This window comes from Hyla sarda, chromosome 8 (assembly GCF_029499605.1).
Source record: "Hyla sarda isolate aHylSar1 chromosome 8, aHylSar1.hap1, whole genome shotgun sequence".
NCBI classification, from domain to species: Eukaryota; Metazoa; Chordata; class Amphibia; order Anura; family Hylidae; genus Hyla; species Hyla sarda.
This window is the reverse complement of record NC_079196.1, coordinates 181,590,993-181,605,251: the sequence shown is the minus strand read 5'-3', so window position 1 is coordinate 181,605,251 and position 14,259 is coordinate 181,590,993. Positions and strand designations below refer to the sequence as shown.

General features: G+C 42.1%; 1 long non-coding RNA gene across 1 annotated transcript; it reads right to left on the bottom strand.

Moving 5' to 3' along the window:
- Positions 1–8,323: 8,323 nt before the first annotated feature.
- Positions 8,324–11,569, bottom strand: LOC130284281 (uncharacterized). The gene is made up of 3 exons (XR_008846969.1): positions 11,395–11,569; positions 9,228–9,307; positions 8,324–8,411 (listed from the first exon to the last, which is right to left on the bottom strand). It is a non-coding gene; the product is annotated as an uncharacterized LOC130284281 (long non-coding RNA).
- Between the last annotated feature and the right edge of the window lie 2,690 nt (positions 11,570–14,259).

Below are 14,259 nucleotides of genomic sequence, written 5' to 3'. Positions count from 1 at the left end.
GAGTCTTGGGGGCGCTGAGAAGCAGTGGCAGGAACAGGTGGTATCTGGCCTGGCGGAGGACCTCCAGCTCTATGCTCACCAGAATGGGTACTCAAAATTTTTTATAAATTCAAATTAAATTAAAAAAAAATTACATAAAAAAGATCTTTATTCTCTTCAATTTTGACGCCAAATGGTCTCCCTGCTGCCATATCCAGATTCTCTGCGGCAGTGATTCACTGCAAGTCATACTGAATAACAGTATTATTTCACTAACACAGCACACTCCCTATGTGTTTTAGGACAAGGCAAAGTATTCTACACCCCTATTGAGGCTATATGGTCTCCTCATGCTTCCGCCACTTCCAGGCTGTCTCATTCTGCCACCATATGTTCTCCTCATGCTGCCGCCAACTCCAGGCTGTGTCATTCAGCCACTATATGGTCTCCTCATGCTGCTTCAAACTCCAGGCTGTGTCATTCAGCCACTATGTGGTCTCCTCCTTCTGCTGCCACCTCCACGCTGTGTCATTCAGCCACTATATGATCTCCTCATGCTTTCGCCACCTCCAGGCTGGGCCATTTAGCCATTATATGGTCTCCTCATGCTGCCGCCACCTCCACGCTATGTCATTCAGCCACTATATGTTCTCCTCATTCTGCCGCCACCTCCACACTGTGTCATTCAGCCACTATATGATCTCCTCATAATGATGCCACCTCTAGGCTCTGTCATTATGCTGCTCTGCGACAGTGATTCTAATCTGCTCTGCTCTGATCTGCATGTCATACAGAATAACAGTATTATTTCACTAACCCAGCACACACCCTATGCATGTTACAGCAGGGCAAAGTGTTCTACACCCCTATTGAGGCTCTCTGTAGGCCAGAAATGGCCGTTTTTAATAGGGATTCCCTGCAAAGAATTTCAAACCGACCCAAATTTTTTTGGGAAAATTGGCCGAATCGAATTTTAAAAAAATTTGCTCATTTCTAATAGTGATGTTTGAAGAGTATGAAACTTGTGTGGTATAAAACATACTTCTATGGCCGAAATGAATCCTGAAACTGAAAGTTTTACTTGTTTATCAGCAGGCATCCTGTTTTATTAAGTGGCATAGATTACTCCCCATAGACTAATACAGATATATGTTTATGTGTTTTATAGCATCACACCATTCATTTGCATAGTACTTCACAGCAGGAACAAACATAACAGAATATATAATAGAGATAACAGCTGAGTATGTAGATGTAAACACGGCAAAACAGGAATCCCTGCTGTGGAGACCCCACCAACTAAGCATTATGCGTATAGAATTTAGGCTGGAAGAGATTGTGTAAAAATCCCGAAATTCAGATTCGTGAAATATCTTTTTGTTATAAGCATTTATATACATTGACAGATCTGACCTTTACAGCTTTGTATCTTCCAGAGTGGGGATGTCCACCATCACAACCATTATTATAGTTATTGGGTGGGGGTTGGGGTTGGGCAACAGAATTAAATCAAACTGCAGCCAGGTAATAAAACCCACACAATTTATTTAAGACCCCTTTTGCTAAGAGTTAATACTCATACCCCCTTCCACCCATGATTTTATCTTAAAGGGGTACTTCGCTGCTCAGCATTCAGAACAGAATGTTCCGAACGCTTAGAGCCGGTGCCGGGACTTTTTACATCACGGCCCCACCACCTTGGGATGTGACGCCCTGCCCCTTCAATGCAAGTCTATGGAAGGGGGCGTAGCGGCCACCACGCCCCCTCCCATAGACTTGCATACGGGTGTGATGGCAAATTGGGTAAGACTGTGATGTCACGAATCCCCTGTGCTGCATTTAAACGTTCGGAACATTTTGTTTTGAACGTTGAGCAGCGGAGTTCCTCTTTTAAGGTGTGTGACTGGGGTTTATATCGTAGTCTACATTTGTAAAGGTAGCTTAACATGATTTGACAATGGTGGCCTTTTGCTTACACAACTATTCATTTAATTTAGAAAAAAATAATTGTTTGAGATTGTGATGTAAATGTTGTTGTTACGTTATGCGCTCTGGCCGCACACGCTGTCCGTGAGCGCATGGTCCCGTTACTTGCTGTTGCTGGCAGGGCTGAGATTTGCAGCGGGGGACACCCCGCATACGATTGCCAGTCTGTCATTCACCCTGTGCTTCTCCTTCCCCCGCCTCTGCCCCTTTGCTCCGGTGCGTGTGTCCCCGTCCCCTAGGGTGCGTGCGCTGGAGCTTTAAGATTTAAAGCGCCAGTGCGCCCATTAGTGTAGTACACCTGCCTAATGCCTACTGACCTTCTGCTACATCCTGACTACAGTACTGTGCCACCTGCCCTGACCTTCTGCTATCCTGACTACGAGCTGCCTTATCCCTCCTGTGCCATGCATCTCCTCAGCAGCCTGTGTGGTCTAGCCATGCCAGGGGTAGCGACCTGGGTGCCACCTGCCGCAGCAAGTCCATCCCACTTTGCGGCGGGCTCTGGTGAAAACCAGCGGTACCTTAGACTCCGCTCCCAGGTACGGTCCGAGTCATCTGCCACACAGGTCCAGCGGATCCAAATCAACCGGTGTTCCTGTCTTCTGAAACGTGAGTGTTACAGTTGTCACATGAGAACAAGGCAGGGAACCTGCATTTGGATAGGTGGTTTAATTTCCAGGCTACTTGTAGTTACATTTTTTTATTTGCTGATCTTAAAGGGGTACTCCGGTGGAAAACTTTTTACTTTTTCAAATCAACTGGTGCCAGAAAGTTAAACAGATTTGTCTCATTGTTTCTAGGAACCACTTGCTTCTAGTAAGAGCTATTTTTATTTGATAGAAATGCATATTAACATGGGTATGATTCTTTTTTCTTTATTAACAATTTTCTTTCATCATACAAAAAGAGAAAAATTCTTAATCCTTCCAGTACTTATTAGTGGCTGTATACTACAGAGGAAACTCTTTTCTTTTTGGATTTCTTTTCTCTCTCGCCCACAGTGCTTTCTGCTGACACCTCTATCAGTGTCAGGAACTGTCCAGAGGAGGAGAAAATCCCCATAGAAAACATATGATGCTCTGGACAGTTCCTAAAATGGACAGAGAGCACTGTGGTCATGACAGAAAATAAATCCAAAAAGAAAAGAATTGGAAGTACTGGAAGGATTAAGAATGTTTTATAGCAATGATTTACAAATCTGTTTAACTTTCTGGCACCAGTTGATAAAAAAAAAAATTTTTTTCTCTTCCTCTCCTCGGGGTGTGGGGATAGGGGTGTAAAATAAGAACATAAGTATATGTATATTTTGTATATGTACACATGTAAATTACTTGTGTTATATAACTCTCTTTTTGTATGATGAAAGAAAATTGTTAATAAACAAAAAAAAAATCATACCCATGTTAATATGCTTTTCTATCAAATAAAAATAGCTCTTACTAGAAGCAAGTGGTTCCTAGAAACAATGAGACAAATGTGTAGTCAATAAGTTGGGTAGCATGGTTGGCAACTGTAGATAGGACTACACCTTATACTGTACCTTACACTAAAGTCGTCCAACCCTGCTGTCTCAAGGTGTATGGCGACGACTTAAATCTCCATAATGTAAAATGTGGAATTTTCCCTGCTAGACCCTTTTGTTCTTGGAAAGATAAACTTGCACTAGAATTATGGAGCTCTGGCTTATCCCTCCCATTGAAACACAACATTTTCAGATTTAGGAAAATGAATTCCAGAATTATTTAATGTTAATATTATCCAAACCTATCTGTGAAATGCATGTTTTAAAGGGGGTTTATCTACATGTGGATCCTAACATCTCAGGAAATAACATATCTACATGTAATGGGCAGAACAGGTGTAGTTGTGAGAACGACTCTCTTCTCTGACATCACTTCCTCTTCTGCAGCTATTGGCTGAAACATTTTGCACACATTTCCTTCTCTATCTGCCCCCTGCAGGCACGCTGGGCACATTACTGGTAATACTGAGAGCTCCCTCCTCCACTTTAGCTGCTTATTTTTACAATTCAGTATAAAGGTAACTGGTAAAATAAAAGTCATTTCACCCCTTAAGGATGTATATCCTGATCCGCTGGTACTTTGCGCATCAGGATGCACATTTACGTCCTATGCACAGCACGTCCCAGCTGCATCAGCAGCCACTGACCCGCCGGTAATGAAGGATATCAGCGAACGCACTGATGACCGCCACTAACCCCTCAGATGCTGTGATCAATACAGATCAATCCATCTGCATCAGCAGGGCTGCGCTTTTAATAGCTGATCTGATCAACAGCGGCACGGCCGCAGGAATCTAATCAGCCAGGATGGTGGACGAAGGTCCCCTCACCTTCATCCGTCTGTCCCCCGGCGTCTTCTTCTCTGGTCTGACATCGAACAGACCAGAGAAGAAGATCACCAATAATATTTTGCACAGCACTGAAAAGTGTTGACATTAAATGATTGCTATAAATAGTCCCCTATAGCAGTGTTTCCCAACCCAGTCCTCAAGGCACACCAACAGTCCAGGATTTTAATTTTTCCCTGTTCTATTCCAATGGAGTAACTGAAAAAACCCGGAATGTTGGTGTGCCTTGAGGACTGGGTTGGGAAGCACTGCCCTATAGGGACATTAAAAGTGTAAAGAAAAAAGTAAGAAAAAAGTAAAAAAATTATGTGAAAAAGCCCCTCCGCCCAAAAAATTTAAATTGCCCCATTTTCCCATTTACCCCCCCCCCCCACAAAACATTTAACATTATAAACATGTTTGGTATTGCAATGTGTAATTGTCCAAAATATCAAAATATATTGTAAATGATTCCATATAAAAAAAGTAGAAAAAATTGCTGTGTTTCCTATTCCCCAAATTTTTTTTAAATGCGACCAGATACTCAGATATACGAAAAGTGGTGCAAAAAAAATACTGAATTTTTTTTAAAGCAGTACAGTAATAGAAAAGTGTGTAATCATGGGTATCGTTTCATTCATATTGACCCACAGTTAATAAATGTTACGTTATGCGCTCCGGCCGCACACGCTGGACGTGAGCGCATGGTCCCCTTACCTGCTGTAGCCCCAGTTCGTCACTCTTCGGGTGTTTCTCCTGCCTCCACCTCTGCTTCTCTGCTCCAGCGGACGTGTCCCCGTCCCATAGGGCACACGTGCGCCGAGCTTTAAGATTTAAAGGGCCAGTACGCACATTAGTGTAATCCACCTGAGGCTCATTTATAAATTCCTCCACCCTCCTCAGTTTCCTGCCGGATCTTTGTTGCCTTGAGCCTGAGACAAAGCATCCCTGTTATTGCCTTGCCGTGTATCTGATCTCTTGCTTTGTGACTCGACCTTGCTCCTCTGCCGCCCATGGCCAGATTAAGGCTGCCTGGAAGACGGAGCACTTCATTATGTTGGCCCCCCCCAACAGTTCCCCCACATTAGGTGCAGTACAGTTCCCACACATTAGCTGCCGTACAGTTCCCCCACATTAGGTGCTGTACAGTTCCCCCACATTAGGTGCAGTACAGTTCCCCCCCATTAGGGGTGCAGTACAGTTCCCCCACATTAGGGGTGCAGTACAGTTCCCCACATTAGGGGTGCAGTACAGTTCCCCCACATTAGGGGTGCAGTACAGTTCCCCCACATTAGGGGTGCAGTACAGTTCTCACACATTAGGTGCAGTACAGTTCCCCCACATTAGGTGTATTATAGTTCCCCCACAGTAGGTGCAGTATAGTTCCCCACATTAGGTGCAGTATAGCTCCCCCACATTAGGGTGCAATACAGTTCCCCCACATTAGGGGTGCATTACAGTTCCCCCACATTAGGGGTGCAGTATAGTTCCCCTACATTAGGTGCAGTATAGTTCCCCCACATTAGGTGCATTACAGTTCCCCCACATTAGGTGCAGTACAGTTCCCACACATTAGCTGCCGTACAGTTCCCCCACATTAGGTGCTGTACAGTTCCCCCACATTAGGTGCAGTACAGTTCCCCCCCATTAGGGGTGCAGTACAGTTCCCCCAAATTAGGGGTGCAGTACAGTTCCCCACATTAGGGGTGCAGTACAGTTCCCCCACATTAGGAGTGCATTAAAATTCCCCCACATTAGGGGTGCAGTACAGTTCTCACACATTAGGTGCAGTACAGTTCCCCCACATTAGGTGTATTATAGTTCCCCCACAGTAGGTGCAGTATAGTTCCCCACATTAGGTGCAGTATAGCTCCCCCACATTAGGGGTGCAGTACAGTTCCCCCACATTAGGGGTGCATTACAGTTCCCCCACATTAGGGGTGCAGTATAGTTCCCCCACATTAGGTGCATTACAGTTCCCCCACATTAGGTGCAGTATAGTTCCCCACATTAGGTGCAGTACAGTTTCCCCCACAATAGGTGCAGTACTGTTCCCCCCACATTAGGTGCAGTACAGTTCCCCCCACATTAGGTGCAGTACAGTTCCCCCACATTAGGTGCAGTAAAGTTCCCCACACATTAGGTGCAGTATAGTTCCCCCACATTAGGTGCAGTAAAGTTCCCCCACATTTGGTGAAGTACAGTTCCCCCACATTAGGTTGGCAGTATAGTTCCCCACATTAGGTGCAGTATAGTTCCCCCACATGAGGTGCAGTATAGTTCTCGATTAGGTTCATTGTAGTTCCCCACATTAGGTGCAGTTTAGTTCCCCCACATTAGGTGCAGTATAGTTCCCCACATTAGGTGCAGTATAGTTCCCCACATTAGGTGCAGTATAGTCCCCCACATTAGGTGCAGTATAGTTCCCCCACAGACATACAGCCTCCAGCCATGTACAGTGTAGGGCTGGAGACTATATGTCTGTGTACTGCACCACTTCAGTGTTCTGACCACCGCCCCTCTGGTCCAGGGACCCCGGGGACCGGGGTCACGATCTTCTGCTATGGCCTATGGGCCATAGCAGTAGGTCCCGGAGGAGCGAAGGTCAGAACACTGAAGATGACGTGCCGCTGGTAACTTACCATGTCCTCCTCAATGCTCCGCTCCACTTTTCTCCTATGGGCGCACGCATGGGATTTCAGTGACGTCCCTGGATGCGCTACCTTCCGGCGGCCCCTGCGTTTTTAAAGATAACACGGGGGCCACCGCAGAGAGGTAACCGCCGGGACATCCTTGTGTCCTGAGGAAGCTCGACGGAGCGAAACATATGTAGGGGTTGGCATGTCCCTGGGTGAGATTTCTTATACTATTTGGTACTGGACTTTATGTGATTAATGCACTTTGTTACTTCTTGTATTACTTTTGGAGCACGTTTGCTTGTATATGCAAGTGTATTGATCTTACTTTATTTATATGTGTAAGCAATAACGATCTATCCCAGTACTTGTCTTCTATGGTGTCATCATACTGTGCCATACTGATTTTATAAGTCTTTTAAAGTGTTTATATCTCTTTCAATAAAGATTTTTCATGTTGTACTATTGATTACATTGTTGTGGCTAGTATTTTATCCTGCAGGATGTTTTTTAGAGCATACTAATTTACAAATCTGTTTAACTCTCTGGCACCAGTTGATTTGAATATTTTTTTTCCCACTGGAGAACCCCTTTAAGTGCTTAAAAACTTGCATTTGGGAGACCAGAAAGTAAGACTCAATGGCCCTCATTTATCAAAAAAGTAGTTTTTTTTTTTTTGGGGGGGGGGGGGGGCTTTTAACCCGATCATCTTTTTCTCTATCAATTTATTAATTTGTCGCAAGCGTTGTCGCTGTCGGATTTTTTTGGGTGCAGTCCAAAAATTTGGGAAATGGCAAACACTTTTTCTCACTGCTTGAAGCAGTAGGAAAAAAAGGACACTGAAACCCTAAAATTCGGGTCGGGTTTCTTAATAAATCAGTGGGAAACCAAGGTTTTGGTCGGGAAACGCCCCTTTTTAGGCTTTCAAAATCCCTGAGTCGAGTTTGTAGAAAAGGCTTGTGGCAGTTTGTCGCACGATGTCTGCGCCTTGTCGGGTTTCCAATGATAAATGAGGGACAATGTCCCTCATATAGCCATGTAGGTCCATTTTACTTATTGTAAAAATTCACCCAGTATTTTACTTTAACCACTGGTTTCTTTCACACATTACAGAATATTTCATTGGTCTTTAAGCCCAAGTGTAAAAATGAATTTTCCAAGAAGTCTTTCCAAGTACCATCTATATATGGTGCTTATTGTTTTCCTCCCCATTAGGTCTCTAACAAATGTAAATGTTTCCTTGTTGTCGAGACCTAATAAGTTTTGCTCACCCCATATAGTGAAAATCAATAGTGTGTTTTACCTGCTGTAAATGATAGCGCAATCTCGGCACCAAACATGACAAAATGATAGAGTCCAAGAGCAAAACACCACTGTGTTATACTTGTATTTGTTCAAAGGAACTAAGCTGAGATTGAGAATGACAGCTTTTTCAGTCAACTGCAGATTGTATGTAATGGCCTGAAAAAAAAAATAACTTTCTTAACAAATAAGACATTGAGTTTAGTATTTTGTATGCTGTCTGTGACCCGACTGTAAGACCTTTCATAAGCAACTGATTTCTCCTCGTCTGTCTACCCAAGACTAAGGCCTTAGACTATAAACCTTGGTAAAACAAAAGCGCAATACAATTGCCTGAAGGGAATTGTTTCATCTTTTGTACGACCCAAGAATTTACTTTTATCAGTAGCGCTAAAGTACTGCAATTACAGTGATTTTTTTTCCTTTTTTTTTTTAGGCCCAAGGAAATTGACATTTATAGAAAATCTTCCAGTTCATTTGTCTGTGTAAACAAGACAATTCCTACAATAAATATTCCATAGGCCTAGATAAGTGCAGTTACACATACAGAATTCTTCTCTGCCTTAATGCTGTTTCACAATAATAACTATAATATTTTTTTTTATCTTTCTACAATAATAGTAATAACTGTAATAATTTTAAGTGATAAAAGCGATGGAGTCAAACAAATGTCCTTTTGAAGGTTATCTCCAAATATTCTAAAATCTTTCTGTTCAGTGTTTGCGATATATTTTTGTCCTTCTGGCTGAAAATAAAGGAAACATTGTATACCAGATGTCACAACTATAGTCAACAGTAAAAACTGGCAAAAAATCTAAACAAAGCAAAAAAATCACAGCATTGCATTTTACAGCCAACAGTAAAGTGAAATGCTATTACTCCATTATCAGTAGGAGGCTGTTTGTGAGGAAACTGTGAACGATAGCTTAGCCATTTAATGACTATAGTTTGTATGAAATAAAAAAAAGGGATTACCTTTTTTTTCCCAGAAATAATGCCACTCTTGTCCTCTTGTCCATAAGCTATGTTCGATATTACATCTGAGACCCAGTCATCTGCCAAACATCAAGCAAACACCATTTACCTGATCCCTCTAAAATCAGTTATGCCAACATTGTCTAAGGTCATCTTAAGGCCATGTTCACCCAACGGAACCATTTGGCCCATCCAGTCTGCCCAATATTCTGAATACTATAAATAGCCCTTGTCCCCATCTTATATGAAGGATAGCCATGTCTATCCCATGCATGCTTAAACTCCTTCACTGTATTTGCAGCTACCAAATACAGTGAAGCTGAATACAGCAAGAAGAAAGTGAATGAAGTTCAGGTTTATTAACCCCTTAACGACGCAGGACGTATATTTACGTCCTGCGCCGGCTCCCGCGATATGAAGCTCATCAACGGCCGGGACCCGCAGCTAATACCACACATCGCCGATCGCGGCAATGTGCGGTATTAACCCTTTAGAAGCGGCGGTCAAAGCTGACCACTGCTTCTAAAGTGAAAGTATCCCAGCTAGTCAGTCGGGCTGTTCGGGACCGCCGCGGTGAGATCGCAGCATCCCGAACAGCTTACAGAACACCGGGAGGGCCCTTACCTGCCTCCTCGGTGTCCAATCGACGAATGACTGCTCCGTGCCTGAGATCCAGGCAAGAGCAGTCAAGCGCAATAACAATAACACTGATCAAAGGCGTGTTAATACACACCAGTGATCAGGATGAGAGATCAGTGTGTGCAGTGTTATAGGTCCCTAGGGGACCTATAACACTGCAAAAAAAAAGGGGGAAAAAAGTGTTAATAAAGGTCATTTAACCCCTTCCCTAATAAAAGTTTGAATCACTCCCCTTTTCCCATAAAAAAATAAAACAGTGTAAAATAAATAAATAAATAAACATATGTGGTATCGCCGCGTGCATAAATGTCCGAACTATAAAAATATATCATTAAACCGCACGGTCAATGGCGTACGCGCAAAAAAATTCCAAAGTCCAAAAAAGCGTATTTTTGGTCACTTTTTACACCATTAAAAAATGAATAAAAAGTGATCAAAAAGTCTGATCAAAACAAACTGTATCGATAAAAACTTCAGATCAAGGCGCAAAAAATTAGTCCTCATACCGCCCTGTACGTGGAAAAATAAAAAAGTTATAGGGGTCAGAAGATGACATTTTTAAACGTATACATTTTCCTGCATGTAGTTATGATTTTTTCTAGAAGTGCGACAAAATCAAACCTATATAAGTAGGGTATCATTTTAACCGTATGGACCTACGGAATAATGATAAGGTGTCATTTTTACCGAAATATGCACTGCGTAGAAACGGAAGCCCCGAAAAGTTACAAAATGGCGTTTTTTCTTCGATTTTGTCGCACACTGATTTTTTTCCGTTTCGCCGTGAATTTTTGGGTAAAATGACTAATGTCACTGCAAATTAGAATTGGTGACGCAAAAAATAAGCCATAATATGGATTTTTAGGTGGAAAATTGAAAGGGTTATGATTTTTAAAATGTAAGGAGGAAAAAACGAAAGTGCAAAAACGGAAAAACCTTGAGTCCTTAAGGACTCAAACGCAGCAATAACGCGTTTCAGGGTATACAAACCCCTTCTTCAGATTGGCTTACAATGCACCAAACAGATGGGCTTTTTATACACACACAAAAGCCCATCTACTGTACCTCTGACTGTGGTTATCAGCGTATTTTATATACGCTCCAGGTGAGCGGCCATTTTATAGACCCTCTACACCCCCACCTCATGTGGGGTGACCATTGTTGACTCCTAGTGTAATGCACAAGGCTCCTTTTCTGGGCCATCTTTTTTCTACTTCTATACAAATACAGTGAAGCACACTGGCACTACCACTACACAGATTACAGTGCCAAGGGTTCTGGCTGCTTTACAATGCATTCGGAAAGTCTTCAGTCCCTTTCATTTCTTCACATTTTGTTATGTTGCGGCCTTGTTCTTAAATAGAAGACAAATGAACAAACATCTAATTTCCTTCCATTATTCTGCATTCAATACCCCATAATGACAAAGTGAAAACAGAATGTTAGAAATCTTTTCTAATTTGATAAAAAGGAAAAACTAAAAATATCGCCTTGACATAAGTATTCAGACCCTTTACTCAGTACCTACCTGAGGCACCTGTGGCAGGGATTACAGTCTCCAGTCTTCTCAGGTATGATGCCACAAGGATTGCACACCTGGATTTGGGGATTTTTTGCTATTCATCTCTGCAGATCATCTCAAGCACTGTCAGGTTGGATTGGGAGCGTCAGTGGACAGCAATTGGGTTCCAGTCAGGGCTCTGGCTGGGCCACTCAAGGACATTGGAGGAGATTTATTAAAACCAATGTACAAGAAAAGTGCAGTTGCCCATAGCAACCAATCAGATAGCTTCTTTCATTTTTAAAGAGGCCTGTGAAAAATGAAAGAAGCAATCTGATTGGTTGCTATGGGCAACTGCACCACTCTTCCTCCACACAGGTTTTGATAAATCTCCCCATTGTCCATAAGACACTTCTGTGTTGTCTTGTCTGTGTGCTTAGGGTAATTGGGGGAAATTTATCGAACTATATTTGTCTCTCAGAAAGTCTCAGTCTATTTAGTGAGACTTTTATGAGACTTATGCTTTAGAGCCCTTCTCCGCAGAAATAGTCTAGTGGTCTACAATTCTACAATAGAGGATAAAATGCAGCAGTCAGGAATTTATCAACTGAGACTTTTATTGTGAAGTCTCAAAAAAGTCTCATCAACGGAAAATATGCCGAAATGTCAGACCATGTGAGACCTGGCGGAAATCCAATCTAAATAGTTAGTAAGAAGCCTTTTATTAATTTTTTGGGATGTACCATGCAACACAGTGCAGTTTAGGTTTCAAATAACATTTAAGCTTGAATCCGAAGGGTAATCTAATCTAATAATATATAAAATTCTATAATAATACAGTTTAATCCCAATGATACCTCATTTTTTTATTGTTTGGTTATATTGTTTTATCCTTGTAGATGTCTGATGCCAACTTTTTTGTTTGTTTTTGTTTTCTATATTTTAGTGCTCCGATTTCACTTTTGCAGCTGATTCGAAGAAAGTGTATGAATTTACGCCATGCACATGGTGCAATTTAGTCTCTGAAAACATGTGTAGTGGAAGCATGGTGCAGTTTCCCATGGCAACCAATCCGATTCTCTCTTTAATTTTTTTTACCCCTTAAGGACTCAGCCCATTTTGGCCTTAAGGACTCAGACAATTGAATTTTTACGTTTTCATTTTTTCCTCCTCGCCTTCTAAAAATCATAACTCTTTTATATTTTCATCCACAGACTAGTATGAGGGCTTGTTTTTTGCGCGACCAGTTGTCCTTTGTAATGACATAACTCATTATATCATAAAATGTATGGCGCAACCAAAAAACACTATTTTTGTGGGGAAGTTAAAACGAAAAACGCAATTTTGCTAATTTTGGAAGGTTTTGTTTTCACGCTGTACAATTTATGGTAAAAGTGACGTGTGTTCTTTATTCTGAGGGTCAATACGATTAAAATGATACCCATTATTATATACTTTTATATTATTGTTGCGCTTAAAAAAAATCACAAACTTTTTAACCAAATTAGTACGTTTATAATCCCTTTATTTTGATGACCTCTAACTTTTTTATTTTTCCGTATAAGCGGCGGTATGGGGGCTCATTTTTTGCGCCATGATCTGTAATTTTTTTTGATACCACATTTGCATATAAAAAACTTTTAATACATTTTTTATATATATTTTTTTAATAAAATGTATTAAAAAAGTAGGAATTTTGGACTTTTTTTATTTTTTTTCGTTCACGCCGTTCACCGTACGGGATCATTAACATTTTATTTTAATAGTTCGGACATTTACGCACGCGGCGATACCAAATATGTCTATAAAAAATGTTTTTTACGCTTTTTGGGGGTAAAATAGGAAAAAACTGACGTTTTACTTTTTTATTGGGGGAGGGGATTTTTCACTTTTTTTTTTACTTTTACTTTTACATTTTTTTACATTTTTTTTTACACTTGAATAGTCCCCATAGGGGACTATTCATAGCAATACCATGATTGCTAATACTGATCTGTTCTATGTATAGGACATAGAACAGATCAGTATTATCGGTCATCTCCTGCTCTGGTCTGCTCGATCACAGACCAGAGCAGGAGATGCCGGGAGCCGCACGGAGGAAGGTGAGGGGACCTCCGTGCGGCGTTATGAATGATCGGATCCCCGCAGCAGCGCTGCGGGCGATCCGATCGTTCATTTAAATCGCGAACCGCCGCAGATGCCGGGATCTGTATTGATCCCGGCACCTGAGGGGTTAATGGCGGACGCCCGCGAGATCGCGGGCGTCTGCCATTGCCGGCGGGTCCCTGGCTGCGATCAGCAGCCGGGATCAGCCGCGCATGACACGGGCATCGCTCCGATGCCCGCGGTTATGCTTAGGACGTAAATGTACGTCCTGGTGCGTTAAGTACCACCTCACCAGGACGTACATTTACGTCCTGCGTCCTCCCCTTTTCCAATTCCACGACACTATGCTGCTGAGTAATGACTGTGCCTAAGGCTATGTTCTCATGACAGAATGTCCACATGGAGAATCTCTAAGTGCATGTTCTGTACAGTGTGTGCCCTGCCATAATCTTCTGGAGCTTGGACCACACAGGTATGCGCTGTCTCATAGACAGTTATGCATTCCGTGAGGCTTCCACACAAAGAATGCCCGTGTTCATTCTGTGCAGACACGGACAAAGGAATTTCCGTTCAGGAAAGATCTGGCATGTAAATTCCACCATGTGTGAGCAGCAGAGTCACATTGAATTAAACGTGACTGCAGCGGTATCTCCATCCCAACTTCCTATTTGGAATTGAATTTCCATAGTGTGAACCTAGCCTATGATTCTGGCCAATTACCACTTGGATGATCCTCCTTTTGAACTGAAACTAATAGAGTGGAGGGTTAGCTTTAAAAAATATAAA